General features: G+C 44.3%; 1 pseudogene across 1 annotated transcript; it reads left to right on the forward strand.

The window, feature by feature from the left end:
- The first annotated feature begins 7,734 nt into the window (after positions 1–7,734).
- LOC119624392 (small nuclear ribonucleoprotein G pseudogene) lies at positions 7,735–8,278 on the forward strand (annotated as a pseudogene). Its single transcript, XR_005240479.2, has one exon. The product of XR_005240479.2 is annotated as a small nuclear ribonucleoprotein G pseudogene (transcript).
- Positions 8,279–20,952: the final 12,674 nt, after the last annotated feature.

Consider the following 20,952-nt stretch of genomic DNA (forward strand, 5'->3'; position numbering starts at 1 on the left):
TTGAGGGTGTCTGATGACTTCAGACGTGTGTGTACTAAATCACAGTTGCCTTAGGCTGGGCCAACCATAAACAGCTCTGTGGGACCAGGTACCTGCGTTCGGCCTGTGCCCTGTCACTTGGGCTATAAGGTGGGAGGGCTCGTCAGGACACCTTTGCAAGCAAGGGTTTCTCATGGGTCAAGGATAGCTACTGTCACCTGCCCAGCAGGTTTGGAAGGCCATCTGAGGGCAGCCAAAGGTTTTTGAAATGAAAATTCTTCAAAGGATTATTGAGAGTGCTGAAAGCATCAATGCCGGGCAAGCCTCAGGGAGGCACAGGCCCTGGAGACAGCAGAGGGACATGGGGGAGACGTGGTGTCAGCAGTGAGATGGGACTTTTGGTAGGAGAAAGAGTCCAAGAAGGGATTGCTGAAGACAGGTGGGCAAAGGGCCTTTCTGGCCCCTAGGATGACTAAAGATTGGAAAAGTTCTCAGACTGGGCACGGTGGCTCACGCCTGTAATCCCAGCACTTTGGGAGGCTGAGGTGGGTGGATCACGAGGTCAGGAGATCAAGACCATCCTGGCTAACATGGTGAAACCCCGTCTCTACTAAAAATACAAAAAAATTAGCTGGGCGTGGTGGTGGGCGCCTGTAGTCCCAGCTACTCGGGAGGCTGAAGCAGGAGAATCGCTTGAACCCGGGAGGCAGAGGTTGCAGTGAGCTAAGGTCATGACACTGCATTCCAGCCTGGGCGACAGAGTGAGACTCCATCTCAAAAAAAAAAAGAAGATTGGAGAAGGTCTCCTAGAGATGGCTTCAAGGTTTGGGACATCTTAGAGAAAAACAGGTTTCAGTCATGGGAGGAATTGGGAAGAGCTTTTCCCCAAATCTGGACAATGGAGTTATTGATTCATTAGTAGACCACAGGGGGACAATTAAAGGGGAACTAGGAGGAGAGATGGGAGATGAGGCAACAGGCAGGAGCACTTAGGCAGGTTGAATTGTGTGAGGAGAGGTTACCACTCTGTGCCCACCAGGAGACAAGAAACCTGGACTCACAGAGGAGACCTGAGCAGAGTTTGGCAACTCTTTTTGTTTGTTTTTTGAGATGGGGTCTCACTCTGTCACCCAAGCTGGAGTGCAATAGTGCCATCTCGGCTCACTGCACTTCCACCTCCTGGGTTCAAATGGTTCTCCTGCCTCAGCCTCCTGAGTAGCTGGGATTACAGGCATGCACCACCATGCCCAGTGATTTTTTTGTTTTTAGTAGAGATGGGGTTTAGCCATGTTGGCCAGGCTGGTCTTGAACTCCTGACCTCAGAAGATCTGCCAGCCTCAGCCTCCCAAAGTGCTGGGATTACAGGTGTGAGCCACTGTGCCTGGTCAGAGTTTGGCAACTCTTGAGGGAGAGATGAGCATGAATGTATGGACTTGTAGAATGGACAGGCCTCAGGCTAGCCGGACACTGGATCCAGCCTGGGCTGTAGGTCTCAGCGCAGATGGTACAGTCTCTACCATTGTAACCTCTGTGCCCACAGGACCCAGCATGCATTCCGGGTTGTTCTTGATGATGAAGAGTAGGTTACTCCAGAAATGCTTGTTTGGTGAAGACTCTCTGATGGAGGCGGAGAAAGATTTGTCCTTGAATTGACATTGACATGGAATGCTCATGTACATTCACACACATGTGGAAATTCTGGAAACTATGCAATGGAATATGGTGCTCAGCTTGCAGTGTGATGGATACTCAAGATCTCTCCTTTATTTTCTTTTTTGTCACCAATGCTAGCTTTTGAAAATGAAAGAACCACATTCTGCCATATTTCAAAGTATGATTCAAAGGAAAATTACTCATCACTAGCAAAGAAAAAAAAAAAAAAAAGAAAAGAAACTCTGTGTAGCTTTCTTCCAGAATCAATTAACTGGTAGTTGTCACTGGTTTATGTGACATCTGAGATTTAGTGCAGAACAAGGCAGAAATGCGTTCGTGCAATGGTGTAAAGGTGACGAGGTCTCTAAAGCAGCCTCAGTGTGCAGTCGAGTTCTAGCTGCTGTCATGCAGGCCTGGGGAGGGAGGGCGCTCCAACGTGACCATAGCAGGGCGACACAGAGTGGGTGCTGTTGATTCTCACACTTGGTATTGATTTCCTTAATGTCTTTGTGGCAGATTCTATTTGTTCAGCTTGGCCACAGCTGCATTTCTGGTCCTGTGGGCTCCTCCTGAGCCTTGTCACTCCTGATCAAGACATCGCATCTCTGTTCTCTCACCTCTAACCAGGTTGAGCCTTTGTGACTGTGGCCAGATGAAGAAATTGCGAGGCTTCTTGGTTCCCCCCAGGCTCACTTTTGGCCAGGTAGGCTGCCCCCCACCGCCATCCCCCATGGGCAGCATCACCCGAGCTTCCTTGCTGGGATCAGCCAGCGCAAGGCAACAGGAGGCAATGAGGGCAACAGGAGGGACTGAGCCTGGGTTGGTCAAATCTTCAGAGCAACCCCGCTTCTGCTTGGCTCTCTCTCAGGAGCCCTAAGCCACTGTCCAAGTGGACTGGCTACTCTGGGACCACTGTCTAGGGCACCAACCTGCAGCCACCACAGGGTTTCATCACATGGAGCAAAGCTGTGCCATCCCACAAAGCCCTGCCCGAATCACAGATCTGTGGGCTAAAGATACGGTGATTGTTTTAAGCCACTAAGTTTTGGTGTAGTTATGCAACAGCCGTGCTGGAAGCATCTCTGTCTTTTCAGACACTCTCGTTTTGGGATATCTCAGAGACTGGGAAGCAGAAAGCACAAACTCAGGATCCTGAAGGATTCCCACATCTTCACCGTCATAGCCCTCGGTGTATCTGACCTCTATGACCTTCTAGGATTCCCCAGCAAGTTCCCAGTGCTTTGCGTCAGGTCATTTTGTTGTTAGATGTTTAAGGCTCTTTATGTATACATATACACGTATGTATGTTTGTTCTACATACATCAAAATATAAATAACATCCAGAAATCAAAAGATAGAGGAAGATCAGTCATGTGTCATCTGTCTGTCTCTGTCACAATCCTGGCAGGACACACTAAAAATATTAATAATATATCTGAAAAGAGTTTAATGAAGAGATTCTTTATAGAGTTGGGTAAAGAAACCAACAAAGGATGGGGAGGCACCAGGGACTCTGGGTAGTGGTTACTCCCAGCCCTGAAGGGCAAGAAGAATGTTTGCTGGGATCAGAGGCTGGTGAGGGCGTGGAGCCAGGGACAGGGCCACATGGAACACAGCCACACCAGGCTGCAGCAAGGGAGGAGGAGCAGAACAACTTCCCTGTCATCTCTCTCTCCTCGCACCCTTGTTCCTTCCTGTTGCCCTGCGCTGGCTGACCCCAACCGGAAGCCAGAGGCAAGGGAGCTGAGGCGAAGCTGCCCAAGGAGGGGGTGGAGTCAGGGGCAGCCTCCCTGACCAAAGGCGAGTCTGGGGGCAAACCAAGAACAGCTGGCCTGCTCCGCCTCTGCAGCACTACTGGTCCACAGCTTACATATCAGGGAGGCGCCCCAATTTTAGGGGTTTAGGTTACTTAGGCTTTGAACAAAAGAGAGTTTTTGAGATCAATAGAATGATGGCTACATAAAAATAAAGCCCCTACATAATTAACAACATCTAGCTTGAAAAACAAGCTTAGCATGTCAATGTACCAGATAAAGGATTTCTTTTTTTTTTTGAGACAGAGTTTCGCCCTGTCGTCCAAGCTGGAGTGCAATGGTGTGATCTCGGTTCCCTGCAACCTCCACCTCCTGGGTTCAAGTGATTCTCCTGCCTCATCCTCCCCAGTAGCAGGGATTACAGGTGCACACTACCATGCCTGGCTAATTTTTGTATTTTTAGTAGAGATGGGGTTTTGCCATGTTGGCCAGGCTGGTCCCAAACTCCTGACCTTAAGTGATCCACTTGCCTTGGCCTCCCAAAGTGTTGGGATTACAGGCATGAGCTACCACACCTGGCCAGATAAAGGATTTCTTATAGTCAAATTCGTTAGAGCCCGATTCTCCAGTGAGCTCCAATTTTTACCCACCTGTTTACCTTAAATGTCTCTGGGGCAGGTAGAATTCTGAGAAGAACTTCAGGATTCCCGGCCCCTGGTGCACACATACCTCCTCTGTTTTTCAAACACTTACCGAAGTCCTCCTCTGCTTTCTTTCGTTCATTTTGAGACAGTCTGTCACCCGCACTGGAGTGCAGTTCCCCGACCAAACTGAGGGTTGAGCTGCTATTTCTCGGGGCCCAGTAATGAGATGCAGATGAACTGGGGAAGAAAAGAGTTTTTATTTTCTGCAACCGGTTACAGGGAGAATGCCTGGAAATTATTGCCAGAACAACTCAAAAATTACAAAGTTTTCCAGAGCTTATACACCTTCAAAGCTATATGTCTTTTTTGTTTGTTTGCTTGTTTTGTCTTTTTTTTTTTTTCTTTTTGTGGAGAACAGGGTCTCGCTATATTGCCCAGGCAAGCCTCAAACTCCTGGGCTCAAGCTATCCTCCCGCTGCTGTCTCCCTAAGAGCTAGGATTATAGGCATGAGCCACTGTGCCTGGCTAAGTTACATGTCTATGTGTAGGTGTGCATTCATCTGAAGACATTAGCGATTCACTGAGGTCTGAGTCCTGAAGCCCTTCCTCTGGAGCCTCAGTAAATTTACTTAACCTAAATGAGTCCAGGTGCTGGGGTGATTACCCTTATCCCGTCTCCTGCTGGGATTACGATGTGCGCCACCACACCCGGCTAATTTTTGTATTTTTAGTAGAGACAGGGTTTCGCCATGTTGGCCAGGATGGTCTCAATCTCTTGACCTTGTGATCTGCTCACCTTGGCCAACATGGTGAAACCCCACCACTCTGGAACCTGAGGCAGGAGAGTCGCTTGAACCCAGGAGGCAGAGGTTGCAATGAGGCAAGATCGTGCCACTGCACTCCAGCCTGGCGACAGAGTAAAACCTCGTCTCAAAAAAAAAAAAAAAAAAAATTGAAAATAATAACACTGTTCTCATATCTGTAATCCCTGCACTTTGGGAGGCCAAGGTGGGTGGATCACGAGGTCAGGAGATTGAGGCCATCCTGGCTAACACGGTGAAACCCCGTCTCTACTGAAAAATACAAAAAATTTGCCAGGTGTGGTAGCGGGCACCTGTAGTCCCAGCTACTTGGAAGGCTGAGACAGGAGAATGGCGTGAACCCGGGAGGCGGGGCTTGCAGTGAGCCGAGATCGCGCCACTGCCCTCCAGCCTGGGCGACAGAGCGAGACTCCGTCTCAAAAATAATAACAATAATAATACTGTTATGGGCTGAATTGCTTCCTCCCAAAATTCATGTGCTGAAGTCCTAACCCCAGTACATTATTCTACCACTTGTATATGCAATGGGAAAGAAAATATATTGCTTAGCTTTGAAATCTGAGTAGCAAGCACAAAACTAGCCCTCCAAGAGAAGGTCAATATTGTCATCATTAGATAAAGATTTTCAGCGGAAAAGAAGCTGTAGAGAATTTCTGGGATATAATCTGGCCCTCATTTGGGGTGAGGTCATGAGAGAGCCCTGGGAAACGGGCTTTACTCCATTTGGGGCAGCTGTGATAGGGCTAGGACTTGCATATCTGGCAGGAATATGGTCAGAGAAAGTGGGCTGCTCTGAATTTTGCCTTTCTAAGTTTAGTGTGGCTTATACCCAGCTTTTAGGCAAACATCAAAGTAAATCATGTTGTGGGATGAAATGAAAGTACTCAGACAGACACTGAAGGGCTGTCAGAAGTCTCATGATCAAAACAAATCACATATAGAAAAGAATCTGAGGCAAGCTAACATGATTGAATTCTCAGGTTAAAAGGATAACAAAATAGCAACAGGGATTCTGATGATGATACCTCTCCTTCTCTTGGTCATGCTGGTTCAGTCTAGTTGGACTCGCTTCCTTCTAGGCTGGGGCTCTGTGCCTGCTCTGAGACATCCCCTCCCATCATCTTAGGGATCCCCTTTTCTGCTATCCCTTGCTGTATCTCTTGTTTCTTGGTTTACACTCTCGCTGAGGTTGAGTATATTCTTCAGTAGGTTTTGGCGGAAGGGTGCATGTCACATTACATGTCTGAATATGTCATTATTCTACCCTTTTTGATTGATAGTTTGGCTGGATATAGAAATCCTGGATGCCATTCTCATAGCATTTTAAAAGTTGACTACACTGTCTTCTAGCTGTTGAATGTGGCACCGTTCTAATTCATATCCTGTGTGAGTGACTGTATTTTCTACCTGAAAGCTTGTAAAATCTTTGTCCCTGGGCTGTGAAATTTCACACTGTAGTGCCTTGATGTGTAACTGTTTTCATTCATTGTGCCAGGTACTCTTTCAATCTGGAAATTTTTGTCTTTTAGTGAGAGACATTTTCTCAAATTATTTCCCTGTAGATTTCGTTTTTCTTCTTTTCTTTTTTTCTCTTTCAGAAACTTCTGTTCAGATCTAGGTTTCATCCTATTATTATTATTATTTTTCTTTTCAATCCTGTTTTCCTTCTGTCTTTTTATTTTAATTTTTGGGTGATTTCCTCGACTTTTTCATCTAACCCTTATTCTGAGTTTTAAAATTTCTACTATAATTAAGAACCCTCCAACACGCTAAACATTTATTTTTCATAGTATCTTGTTATTGTTTCTCTTATCTCTCTGAAGATATTAATGATTGGTTTTGTTTCTTAAAATCTTCTTGCATTGGTGGGGAATGGTGGCTCAAGCCTGTAATCCCAGCACTTTGGGAGGCCGAGGTGGCCGGATCACGAGGTCAGGAGATTGAGACCATCCTGGCTGATACAGTTAAACCCCGTCTCTACTAAAAATACAAAAACATAGCTAAGCGTGGTGGCGGGTGCCTGTAGTCCCAGCTACTCGGGAGGCTGAGGCAGGAGACTGGCATGAACCCAGGAGGCGGAGCTTGCAGCAAGCCGAGATTGCACCACTGCATTCCAGCCTGGGTGACAGAGCGAGACTCCGTCTCAAAAAAAAAAAAAAAAAAAAAAAAAAAAAGACAGAAAACTTCTTGCATGATCTGTGTTTATTCTGTGTTGTTTTCAGATGCTTGTGCATTTGTTTGCTTAGTTTGGTCCCTTTCTTCCATGTTAGATGCTTTCCTCAGACGTCTAGTAATTTTTGGCTTCCTGGATTAAGAAAGGAGGACAAAAAGGTGTTAGGAGCTCTGAGCATTTAGATGGGCTTCATGATTTTGAGCTTCACTGTAAAATAACATAAGTTGGTCTTTTATCTGCTAGGGAAACTTTGAGGTCAGCATCTTTAGGTTTTTTCCCTGAGGCAGGTTAGATACTTCTCTGTAAATTCTTCTAATTTTGGCTGGGCACAGTGGCTCATGCCTGTAATCCCAGCACCTTGGGAGGCTGAGGCGGGCGGATCACTTGTAGCCAGGAGACCAGCCTGGCCAACATGGCAAAACCCTATCTCTACTAAAAATACAAAAATTAGCCGGGCATGGTGGTGGGCACCTGTAATCCCAGCTACTCGGAAGGCTGAGGCAGGAGAATTGCTTGAACCCAGGAGGCAGAGGTTGCAGTGAGCCGAGACGGCACCATTTCACTCCAGCCTAGGTGACAGAGAGAGAGATTCTGTCCCCAACCCCCTCGCCCCCCAGAAAAAAGCAAAAAAAGAAAAGAAAATAAAAAATGAGGGCTAACTAGGTCGATGACGCCAAACGCAAGATGCTGGGCCTACCGCGGGAGCCTGAGGGAAGCCGTGCATTCCGTTCCAAGGCATCTCTGAGCCCGCGGAGTATACGCCATGAGCAAAGCTCACCCTGCCAAGTTGAAAAAATTTATGGACAAGAAGTTATCATTGAAATTAAATGGTGGCAGACATGTCCAAGGAATATTGCGGGGATTTGATCCCTTTATGAACCTTGTGATAGATGAATGTGTGGAGATGGCGACTAGTGGGCAACAGAACAATATTGGAATGGTGGTAATACGAGGAAGTAGTATCATCATGTTAGAAGCCTTGGAATGAGTGTAAATAATGGCTGTTCAGCAGAGAAACCCATGTTCTCTCTCCATAGGGCCTGTTTTACTATGATGTAAAATTAGGTCATATACATTTTCATATTAGACTTTTGTTAAATAAACTTTTGTAATAGTCAAAAATGCTTTCTCAGATGTTCTGAATATAGAATATTAGCCCTCATTCCAATTTTTTCTAACATGAATTTTCCTGGTTGACACTGATTTCAAAGGGTTTTATGCATTAAAGTGGAAGAATCTTATTAAATGTGGAAAAAAAAAAAAAGAAAATTCTAGTTTTCTGCCTGGACACTAAATGTTTGACATCAATAGATCTGAAAGCCTAGGGGTTGAAGTGGGCTGGGTATCTTTGTGTTCAGTAAGCTGCATGCTGACAGTTACTTAGTCCTTCTGTTTTGATGTACTTCTCAAGACCTTCGACGTTGCTCTCTGTTGAGAACTCTTTCCACCAAGTGAACATCCAAGTTTCTCCCTGATAGGTGGCAAGCTCCAGCAGGTGAAAGGTGAGGGCATCTCAGGGTCTACCTGCTTCTCAAACCCCTTTCACACGAGCCCCCCTCATGTGACTCCCTACTCTTCCCTCATCTGGGAGCTTTTGGGAAATGGGGTGTCACAAGTGGGATGCTTGTGATTTCCCTAATTTCCAGCTTTCCTTTTGATCTTGGATTTGGCCCTCATAAGCCTGATGAGTCATTTTCACTCATCTAATTGCTTTCTAGCTTCAAAGTTTGTTGTTGTTGTTGCTCTTGTTTTCTTCATCTTTATGGGTTCATAGTTTATTGCTGTTTTGTTTAAATCCCTGCAATATGGCTATCACTGGATTCCAGGAATAAGCAGAGTTAAATGCATTCAATGCCACTTTAAAGAAGGACAGGGCTTGGTGCTTTATTTTAATTTCTCTGTTTTCTTGTTTTCACTCTTTGCCACTATTATGAACCTCTTGAGGATGAAATTAAATAGTAGCTAGAACTACAGATGTGCTGGGTCAGGAAGAGTAGTTGACCAGCAGTTTCTCAGCAGGGTGGGTTTGAAATTGTTCTTGGCCGGGAGTGGCGTGCTCTCTGCCTTGGCTCTGTGCTTTCCCTATTTTGGCCTGCTATCTCTTATATATGTGTGTTGCTAGGGGCTGTATTTCTCTGCAACTCACTGTATACTCAGTTTTCTTTCTTTCTTTCTTTCTTTATTTTTTAAGTATTAAAAGAACTCTAATACTAGTTGAGATCTGGCTGCCCTGTAGTAAAGCTTCATAAGCTTGGTTGCCCTTTCTGCTTCTTGGTTTTTCTCTTCTCTACCTTCCTTTCCTGACAACCCCTTTCCCCATTCTTTCCTTCCTTGCTTCTGCAGATGGAGCCCTGCCTGCCCTTCCACGGGCTGCTCTCTGCTCCGTGCTGTGAACAGTTTCCCTGTGTGTCTGCTCTCAGGCTGCCAGCACTGAGAATCCTTCCATTTCAGCCTATGGGCTTTCCAGAAGAAAGCCACCTGGAAGAGCAAATTCCACCTGGAAGACTCTGTCTCTAAAAGTAATAATCATAACAATAAATTTAAAGAAAAATAAAATGGGGACATTGGGGGTGGCTTAGGGAGGGAGGGTAGAAACTTAGGGAGACCTAACACTTAAGGCCATTTGAGCTACAGGGTTCCCCCACTGATAGCTGATAGTGGTCCCCTCCGAAATTCCTGACTCTTGACTCATCCTCTGAGCAGGCACCTGAAAGGCATGAACTCATGGCCAGACCACTCTCCTTTTTTAGTTAAATGAAAATAAACTTTTTTTTTTGGGATGAAGTCTTGCTCTGTTGCCCAGGCTAGAGTGCAGTGGTACAATCTTGGCTCACTGCAAGCTCCACCTTCCGGGTTCACGCCATTCTCCCGCCTCAGCCTCCCGAGCAGCTGGACTACAGGTGCCTGCCACCAAGCCCGGCTAATTTTTTGTATTTTTAGTAGAGATGGGGTTTAACTGTGTTAGCCAAGATGGTCTCGATCTCCTGACCTCGTGATCCGCCCACCTCGGCCTCCCAAAGTGCTGGGATTACAGGCATGAGCCACTGCGCCCAGCCCTTTTGTTGTTGTTGTTGTTGTTGTTGTTTTTGAGTCGGAGTTCTGCTCTTGTTGCCCAGGTTGGAGTGCAATGGCAAGATCCCGGCTCACCGCAACCTCCATCTCCCGGGTTCAAGCGATTGTCCTGCCTCAGCCTCCTGAGTAGCTGGGATTATAGGCATGTGCTACCACACCCAGCTAATTTTGTATTTTTAGTAGAGATGGGGTTTCTCTATGTTGGTCAGGCTGGTCTCGAACTCCCGACCTCAGATGATCAGCCCACCTCGGCCTCCCAAAATGCTGGGATGACAGGCATGAGCCACCATGCCCAGCCAAAAATAAACTTTTTATATTTTTCCTATTGCAAAAGTTGATGCATGGTCATATAAAAAATGTAGAGAAATAGTAGAGAAGCAAGAAAGTAAAATCAGCTTTAATCTATAGATAATTACTGATCATTGACCATGCTTTGGTGTACACTGCATATACTGCCAGGGCTGCTGGCTGTCTCTGAGTATGTGTGTGTGTGTGTCTGTGTGTGTGTGTGTTTGTCTCCATGTACATCTACTATCATCATTGCTGTGTTCACATGAAATGACAGGTGAGTTTTCTTCAAATCATATCTAAACTGGATACTCTTGGAATTGATTGATCACTCAGCCACACTCTAAGGAAGGTAGGATCTCTTCTGGAAGCCTTTTCCAACCAAATGTGTCAGTTCATCTTCCAGGAAGAATAGCAGCAGCAGTCACACAGCAGAGGAGCAGGGCTGCAGGGATTCTGGCTCCCTGGCTCCCTCCTGACCTTTGCTTCTGGGCCATGACTCGCCTGGCTGTTTGAGGTGGGCCACCCCATTCATTGCTACCATTCATGATTCGGTATGACTTCAGCTCAACAGTTACACTGAAGCCAGGAATTAAGGGGCAAGTACTAGGCTGTTTCCTCGGCAACCCAGCTTCTGTGGGCAGTTGTTGTGGCCACTGATGATCCACAGTTACTACCGCGGGGCAGAGCACTCAGTAGAATGAACTAAAATGAGCTTTTTCCAGGGGCCATTGGCAGAAATCTAATTCAGAGAGTTGCTTAGGAATCCTCTGGTCCTCAGGTCAGGGAGACCAAGGAAACTTAAAAGACACACTTCTTCTTTGTGGCTTTCATACCTGCAGGCACTTCCTCTCGTCCCCGCTGCCCGCAACCCAGGGCTTCCCTCCTAAACCACAGATCTGAGGGCACTGTGCTCTTGGTTAAACGGCCTTTGACACTTCCTTGAACGGAGAACAAAGCCCAGGTTCCTCAACAAGCCATTCCGGAAACCCATCACTGACCCCAAGTGGGCTCTTGGTTGCTTCTCACTGTATTATTATTTCTGGTCCAGCCTCACCAGAGACCCGCCTTGCTAGAATCACAAAGCATTCCCTGCAAACTTGGCTGAGGACATTTTTTCACTTTACTTTCAAATTTGACTGCCTAGCCGTCAAAGGCTTAGTTAAAACAATAAAAAGTTCTACTTTTAATAAAGTTCTCCTATTGAACCTCGCATCATTTTCATTTGTCTTTGTTTTCTTCTCTTTAATTGTTAAATGATCCTTTTTGGGGCAGAAGGGACTCAATCCTTTCCCAATAGCAGCATTTCAATGTCAGAAACAATGCATTATGTTTATGATTTCCAGGTTTATGTTTTAAAAATTTTTTTTTAGAGACGGGTGTCTTGTTATGTTGCTCAGGCTAGACTCAAACTCCTGGGCTCAAGCAACCCTCCTACTTCAGCCTCCCAAGTAGCTGAGTCGACAGGTGCATGCCACCGTGCCTAGCCTCATTTCCAGTCTTAACTTAATATTTGGCATACTTTATAATTACATTGTGTCATTGGATGCCCACAGCCCCCGAAATTAGTCAGACTAGGGTTGAGTGAGTGAGGGTGACTTGGGAATAAACAGAAGGATTCAGATATGAGGGATTTTGAGTGGATTGATTTTGTTTGTTTGTTTTTCAGACAGAATCTTCCTGTCTCCCAGGCTGGAGTGCAGTGGCATGATCTCGGCTCACTGCAACTTCCGCCTCCTGAGTTCAGGCAGTTCTCCTGCCTCAGCCTCCTGAGTAGCTGGGATTACTGGCGCCAGCCACCACATTTGGCTAATTTTTGTATTTTTTTGTATTATTATTAGTTTTTTAGTAGAGACGGGGTTTCACCATATTGACCAGGCTGGTCCTGAACTCCTTACCTCAGGTGATCTGCCTGCCTTGGCCTCCCAAAGTGCTAGGATTACAGGCTTGAGCTACCACTCATGGCCATGAATGGATTACTTTTGAATGTGGCCAATGCACAAGTGTTTATGACATTATAATTTACTTTATTTGTAACCTGCAAGGTTACCAGGAATTATAAATACTTAGATAAGGCACTCAGTGTTTCTTTGTCATTGTTTATACATTTAAAAATTTTTAATATACAACTGTGAATATATGTATATGTGTGTGTGTATGTGTGTATAAGCTCATTGTTTTTCTTTTTTCCTTTATATTATCTCATAGGATTTTTCTCATGCTATTACACAGGTTTTATAAATGTTTTAATGGTTATATTTCAGTCTGCCATATAAATGAGCTAATTTGACTCAACTATTACTCTAATAATATCTTAAATTGTTTCTAAGGAAAATTCTTAAATTGTTTAAGTAATAAAGATATAATTTTGTACATTAAGTTTTTCTGTCTTTTCAGATTATTTAAGGATCAATTCAGAGAAGTAGAATTAGTGGGTTAATGATCACAACATCATTTTAAGGTATTTTCTTTTAATCACAGAATTACACCAAATTATCTTCCCTTTAGCAGTTACATTGCAGTCTAGCCATTGAATATGGATATTCATATATGTAACCTTTTTCAAATTCCGCATGCAAAATGGAGATTATTATTGTTTTAATTTGCATTTGATTTACAGTATGGTAGAATATAGTTTCTCTTTAATTAATTTTATTTGTAAATAGTTTGTTTATGTTTACTGCCCTCACTGAACTTCAGGGTCATGTTTGCCTTAACCGATGTGCACAAATCATTAATGTTAAGGTTATAACCTCTTACATTTGCTACACACTCACTCTTTGTCATATTTAATTTTATTTTATTTTATTTTTTTTATTTTTTATTTTTTTTATTTTTTTATTTTTATTTTTTAAATTTATTTATTATTATTAAACTTCAAGTTGTAGGGTACATGTGCACAACGTGCAGGTTTGCTACATATGTATACTTGTGCCATGTTGGTGTGCTGCACCCATCAACTCGTCATTTACATCAGGTATAACTCCCAATGCAATCCCTCCCCCCTCCCCCCTCCCCATGATAGGCCCCGGTGTGTGATGTTCCCCTTCCCGAGTCCAAGTGATCTCATTGTTCAGTTCCCACCTATGAGTGAGAACATGCGGTGTTTGGTTTTCTGTTCTTGTGATAGTTTGCTAAGAATGATGGTTTCCAGCTGCATCCATGTCCCTACAAAGGACACAAACTCATCCTTTTTTATGGCTGCATAGTATTCCATGGTGTATATGTGCCACATTTTCTTAATCCAATCTGTCACTGATGGACATTTGGGTTGATTCCAAGTCTTTGCTATTGTGAATAGTGCTGCAATAAACATACGTGTGCATGTGTCTTTATAGCAGCATAATTTATAATCCTTTGGGTATATACCTAGTAATGGGATGGCTGGGTCATATGGTACATCTAGTTCTAGATCCTTGAGGAATCGCCATACTGTTTTCCATAATGGTTGAACTAGTTTGCAATCCCACCAACAGTGTAAAAGTGTTCCTATTTCTCCACATCCTCTCCAGCACCTGTTGTTTCCTGACTTTTTAATGATCGCCATTCTAACTGGTGTGAGATGGTATCTCATTGTGGTTTTGATTTGCATTTCTCTGATGGCCAGTGATGATGAGCATTTTTTCATGTGTCTGTTGGCTGTATGAATGTCTTCTTTTGAGAAATGTCTGTTCATATCCTTTGCCCACTTTTTGATGGGGTTGTTTGTTTTTTTCTTGTAAATTTGTTTGAGTTCTTTGTAGGTTCTGGATATTAGCCTTTTGTCAGATGAGTAGATTGCAAAAATTTTCTCCCATTCTGTAGGTTGCCTGTTCACTCTGATGGTAGTTTCTTTTGCTGTGCAGAAGCTCTTTAGTTTAATGAGATCCCATTTGTCAATTTTGGCTTTTGCTGCCGTTGCTTTTGGTGTTTTAGACATGAAGTCTTTGCCCATGCCTATGTCCTGAATGGTACTACCTAGGTTTTCCTCTAGGATTTTTATGGTATTAGGTCTAACATTTAAGTCTCTAATCCATCTTGAATTAATTTTCGTATAAGGAGTAAGGAAAGGTTCCAGTTTCAGCTTTCTACTTATGGCTAGCCAATTTTCCCAGCACCATTTATTAAATAGGGAATCCTTTCCCCATTTCTTGTTTCTCTCAGGTTTGTCAAAGATCAGATGGCTGTAGATGTGTGGTATTATTTCTGAGGACTCTGTTCTGTTCCATTGGTCTATATCTCTGTTTTGGTACCAGTACCATGCTGTTTTGGTTACTGTAGACTTGTAGTATAGTTTGAAGTCAGGTAGCATGATGCCTCCAGCTTTGTTCTTTTGACTTAGGATTGTCTTGGAGATGCGGGCTGTTTTTTGGCTCCATATGAACTTTAAAGCAGTTTTTTCCAATTCTGTGAAGAAGCTCATTGGTAGCTTGATGGGGATGGCATTGAATCTATAAATTACCTTGGGCAGTATGGCCATTTTCACGATATTGATTCTTCCTATCCATGAGCATGGTATGTTCTTCCATTTGTTTGTGTCCTCTTTTATTTCACTGAGCAGTGGTTTGTAGTTCTCCTTGAAGAGGTCCTTTACATCCCTTGTAAGTTGGATTCCTAGGTATTTTATTCTCTTTGAAGCAATTGTGAATGGAAGTTCATTCCTGATTTGGCTCTCTGTTTGACTGTCACTGGTGTATAAGAATGCTTGTGATTTTTGCACATTAATTTTGTATCCTGAGACTTTGCTGAAGTTGCTTATCAGCTGAAGGAGATTTTGGGCTGAGACAATGGGGTTTTCTAAATATACAATCATGTCATCTGCAAACAGGGACAATTTGACTTCTTCTTTTCCTAACTGAATCCCCTTGATTTCTTTCTCTTGCCTGATTGCCCTAGCCAGAACTTCCAACACTATGTTGAATAGGAGTGGTGAGAGAGGGCATCCCTGTCTTGTGCCAGTTTTCAAAGGGAATTTTTCCAGTTTTTGCCCATTCAGTATGATATTGGCTGTGGGTTTGTCATAAATAGCTCTTATTATTTTGAGGTACGTTCCATCAATACCGAATTTATTGAGCGTTTTTAGCATGAAGGGCTGTTGAATTTTGTCAAAAGCCTTTTCTGCATCTATTGAGATAATGATGTGGTTCTTGTCTTTGGTTCTGTTTATATGCTGGATTATGTTTATTGATTTGCGAATGTTGAACCAGCCTTGCATCCCAGGGATGAAGCCCACTTGATCATGGTGGATAAGCTTTTTGATGTGCTGCTGAATCCGGTTTGCCAGTATTTTATTGAGGATTTTTGCATCGATGTTCATCAGGGATATTGGTCTAAAATTCTCTTTTTTTGTTGTGTCTCTGCCAGGCTTTGGTATCAGGATGATGTTGGCCTCATAAAATGAGTTAGGGAGGATTCCCTCTTTTTCTATTGATTGGAATAGTTTCAGAAGGAATGGTACCAGCTCCTCCTTGTACCTCTGGTAGAATTCAGCTGTGAATCCATCTGGTCCTGGACTTTTTTTGGTTGGTAGGCTATTAATTATTGCGTCAATTTCAGAGCCTACTATTGGTCTATTCAGGGATTCAACTTCTTCCTGGTTTAGTCTTGGAAGAGTGTAAGTGTCCAGGAAATTATCCATTTCTTCTAGATTTTCCAGTTTATTTGCATAGAGGTGTTTATAGTATTCTCTGATGGTAGTTTGTATTTCTGTGGGGTCGGTGGTGATATCCCCTTTATCATTCTTAATTGCGTCGATTTGATTCTTCTCTCTTTTCTTCTTTATTAGTCTTGCTAGTGGTCTGTCAATTTTGTTGATCTTTTCAAAAAACCAACTCCTGGATTCATTGATTTTTTGGAGGGTTTTTTGTGTCTCTATCTCCTTCAGTTCTGCTCTGATCTTAGTTATTTCTTGCCTTCTGCTAGCTTTCGAATGTGTTTGCTCTTGCTTCTCTAGTTCTTTTAATTGCGATGTTAGAGTGTCAATTTTAGATCTTTCCTGCTTTCTCTTGTGGGCATTTAGTGCTATAAATTTCCCTCTACACACTGCTTTAAATGTGTCCCAGAGATTCTGGTATGTTGTATCTTTGTTCTCATTGGTTTCAAAGAACATCTTTATTTCTGCCTTCATTTCGTTATGTACCCAGTAGTCATTCAGGAGCAGGTTGTTCAGTTTCCATGTAGTTGAGCGGTTTTGATTGAGTTTCTTAGTCCTGAGTTCTAATTTGATTGCACTGTGGTCTGAGAGACAGTTTGTTATAATTTCTGTTCTTGTACATTTGCTGAGGAGTGCTTTACTTCCAATTACGTGGTCAATTTTGGAGTAAGTACGATGTGGTGCTGAGAAGAATGTATATTCTGTTGATTTGGGGTGGAGAGTTCTATAGATGTCTATTAGGTCTGCTTGCTGCAGAGATGAGTTCAATTCCTGGATATCCTTGTTAACTTTCTGTCTCGTTGATCTGTCTAATGTTGACAGTGGAGTGTTGAAGTCTCCCATTATTATTGTATGGGAGTCTAAGTCTCTTTGTAAGTCTCTAAGGACTTGCTTTATGAATCTGGGTGCTCCTGTATTGGGTGCATATATATTTAGGATAGTTAGCTCTTCCTGTTGAATTGATCCCTTTACCATTATGTAATGGCCTTCTTTGTCTCTTTTGATCTTTGATGGTTTAAAGTCTGTTTTATCAGAGACTAGTATTGCAACCCCCGCTTTTTTTTGCTCTCCATTTGCTTGGTAAATCTTCCTCCATCCCTTTATTTTGAGCCTATGTATGTCTCTGCGTGTGAGATGGGTCTCCTGAATACAGCGGACTGATGGATCTTGACTCTTTATCCAGTTTGCCAGTCTGTGTCTTTCAATTGGACCATTTAGTCCATTTACATTTAAGGTTAAGATTGTTATGTGTGAACTTGATCCTGCCATTATGATATTAACTGGTTATTTTGCTCGTTAGTTGATGCAGTTTCTTCCTAGCCTTGATGGTCTTTACATTTTGGCATGTTTTTGCAATGGCTGGTACCGGTTGTTCCTTTCCATGTTTAGTGCTTCCTTCAGGGTCTCTTGTAAGGCAGGACTAGTGGTGACAAAATCTCTAAGCATTTGCTTATCTGTAAAGGATTTTATTTCTCCTTCACTTATGAAACTTAGTTTGGCTGGATATAAAATTCTGGGTTTAAAATTCTTTTCTTTAAGAATGTTGAATATTGGCCCCCACTCTCTTCTGGCTTGAAGAGTTTCTGCCGAGAGATCTGCTGTTAGTCTGATGGGCTTCCCTTTGTGGGTAACCCGACCTTTCTCTCTGGCTGCCCTTAAGATTTTTTCCTTCATTTCAACTTTGGTGAATCTGGCAATTATGTGTCTTGGAGTTGCTCTTCTCGAGGAGTATCTTTGTGGCGTTCTCTGTATTTCCTGGATTTGAATGTTGGCCTGCCCTACTAGGTTGGGGAAGTTCTCCTGGATGATATCCTGAAGAGTGTTTTCCAACTTGGTTCCATTTTCCCCCTCACTTTCAGGCACCCCAATCAGACGTAGATTTGGTCTTTTTACATAATCCCATACTTCTTGCAGGCTTTGTTCATTTCTTTTTCTTCTTTTTTCTTTTGGTTTCTCTTCTCGCTTCATTTCATTCATTTGATCCTCCATCGCTGACATTCTTTCTTCTAGTTGATGAGTCGGTTACTGAAGCTTGTGCATTTGTCACGTATTTCTCGTGCCATGGTTTTCGTCTCTTTCATTTCGTTTGTGAGCTTCTCTGCATTAATTACTCTAGCCATCAATTCTTCCACTTTTTTTTCAAGATTTTTAGTTTCTTTGCGCTGGGTACGTAATTCCTCCTTTAGCTCTGAGAAATTTGATGGACTGAAGCCTTCTTCTCTCATGTCGTCAAAGTCATTCTCCGTCCAGCTTTGATCCGTTGCTGGCGATGAGCTGCGCTCCTTTGCCAGGGGAGATGCGCTCTTATTTTTTGAATTTCCAGCTTTTCTGCCCTGCTTTTTCCCCATCTTTGTGGTTTTATCTGCCTCTGGTCTTTGATGATGGTGATGTACTGATGGGGTTTTGGTGTAGGTGTCCTTCCTGTTTGATAGCTTTCCTTCTAACAGTCAGGATCCTCAGCTGTAGGTTGTAGCTGTAGGAGATTGCTTGAGGTCCACTCCAGACCCTGTTTGCCTGGGTATCAGCAGCAGAGGCTGCAGAAGATAGAATATTTCTGAACAGCGAGTGTACCTGTCTGATTCTTGCTTTGAAAGCTTCCTCTCAGGGGTGTACTCCACCCTGTGAGGTGTGGGGTGTCAGACTGCCCCTAGTGGGGGATGTCTCCCAGTTAGGCTACTCAGGGGTCAGGGACCCACTTGAGCAGGGAGCCTGTCCCTTCTCAGATCTCAACCTCCGTGTTGGGAGATCCACTGCTCTCTTCAAAGCTGTCAGACAGAGTCGTTTGCGTCTGCAGAGCTGCTGCGTTTGTTATTGTTTACTGTGCCCTGTCCCCAGAGGTGGAGTCTACAGAGACAGGCAGGTTTCCTTGAGCTGCTGTGAGCTCCACCCAGTTCGAGCGTCCCAGCAGCTTTGTTTACCTACTTAAGCCTCAGCAATGGCGGGCGCCCCTCCCCCAGCCTCGCTGCTGCCTTGCCGGTAGATCACAGACTGCTGTGCTAGCAATGAGGGAGGCTCCGTGGGTGTGGGACCCTCCCGGCCAGGTGTGGGATATGATCTCCTGGTGTGCCTGTTTGCTTAAAGCGCAGTTTTGGGGTGGGAGTTACCCGATTTTCCAGGTGTTGTGTGTCTCAGTTCCCCTGGCTAGGAAAAGGGATTCCCTTCCCCCTTGCGCTTTCCAGGTGAGGCAATGCCTCGCCTTGCTTCAGCTCTCGCTGGTCGGGCTGCAGCAGCTGACCAGCACCGATCGTCTGGCACTCCCCAGTGAGATGAACCCAGTACCTCAGTTGAAAATGCAGAAATCACCGGTCTTCTGTGTCGCTCGCGCTGGGAGTTGGAGACTGGAGCTGTTCCTATTCGGCCATCTTGCTCCGCCCCCCTGTCATATTTAATTTTAAACATAAAAATTGTTTTTATTTTACGTTTTTAAAATTTTCAATGCAGTCTCCAGTATTGACTTTCTACTGTGTAATTTTTTCGATTTATATTAAGCTTAAACATTTTTCCCACCCAGAAAATGAATATCTTTATTTTTTTCTGCTCTTCGTAAATTTGTATTTAATTTTTTAAATTAATTAATTAATTAATTTGAGACAGAGTCTTGCTCTGTCCCTCATGCTGGAGTGCAGTGGCACCATCTTTGCTCACTGCAACCTTCACCTCCCCGGTTCAAGGGATTGTCTTGCCTCAGCCTCCCCAGTAGCTGGGCCTACAGGTGCCGGCCACCACACCTGGCTAATTTTTGTATTTTTGGTAGAATGGGGTTTCACCGCGTTGGCCAGGCAGATCTCGAACTCCTGACCTCTGGTGATCTGCCTGCCTTGGCCTCCCAAAGTGCTAGGATTACAGGCATGAATCACCGCACCTGGCCTAAATATTTTCTTTCTTTCTTTTTGAGACGGAGTCTTGCTGTGTTGCCCAGGCTGGAGTGCAGTGGCGCAATCTCGGCTCACTGCAAGCTCCGCCTCCTGGGTGCACGCCATTCTCCTGCCTCAGCCTCCTGAGTAGCTGGGAAGGACTACAGGCGCCCGGCACGCCCAGCTAAATTTTTGTATTAGTAGAGATGGGGTTTTCCCGTGTTAGCCAGGATGGTCTCGATCTCCTGACCTCGTGATCCACCCGCCTTGGCCTCCCAAAGTGCTGGGATTACAGGCGTGAGCCACCGCGCCTGGCCACTATTTTCTTTTTTAAATTCACATATCCAGAACTGGTGGCTTGCAGAACCCCGTTCTAGGATATGAGATTAACTAATTTATTCATTCATTTAGTCATCCATGACTTCAAGAAATAATTATTTATTTATTTCCTCTCCTGACAAGCAAGTGTGTACAGCAGCTCCGCGAGGTTCTGTGTGGCGTCTCGGGAAAGTGGTCCAGTGACAGGGGACACCTGGGGAAGAACGAAGCTCACCAGGGCCCGGGAAACAAGGTGATTCAGACGCGGGGCTCGAAGCTTGAGACGGGAGGGTGAGGGGGGCGTGTTTGAGGAGGGGCAGTGTACACCGAGTTTTAAGGCTGTGAGGAGGAGGAAGCCTCCCGCACGGAGGCCTGAAGGTAGGATGGGCTGAAGGTGCCGAGAGGAGAGGCGGGACCACAAGCTGGCTGAGCTCAGGCAGAGACCAGGTGAGGAGGCAGGTAGCCTTCTGGGATTCCATTCCGGCGGCAGGGGCAGCGTGCAGGGAGCGAGCTAATCTAGGATTACATCTGGATCATCGCAGTACAGGTAGATATTCTCATGGGACATAGATTCTTATATGTTATGTATAGATTGTTATACTAGATTAGATCTACTATACACTATGGACCTAATCTATATCTTGCTTACATTTCCTCCACCTCCAGGACTGCACCCCATGGAGGGGCAGGAGTGGAGCAGAAGCTCTGTGGCCATCAAGCAGGAGTTGAGGGTGTCCTGGATCAGCGCGGTGGCTGCTGAATGG

The sequence above is a fragment of the Chlorocebus sabaeus genome, chromosome 12 (assembly GCF_047675955.1).
Source record: "Chlorocebus sabaeus isolate Y175 chromosome 12, mChlSab1.0.hap1, whole genome shotgun sequence".
Classification (NCBI taxonomy): Eukaryota; Metazoa; Chordata; class Mammalia; order Primates; family Cercopithecidae; genus Chlorocebus; species Chlorocebus sabaeus.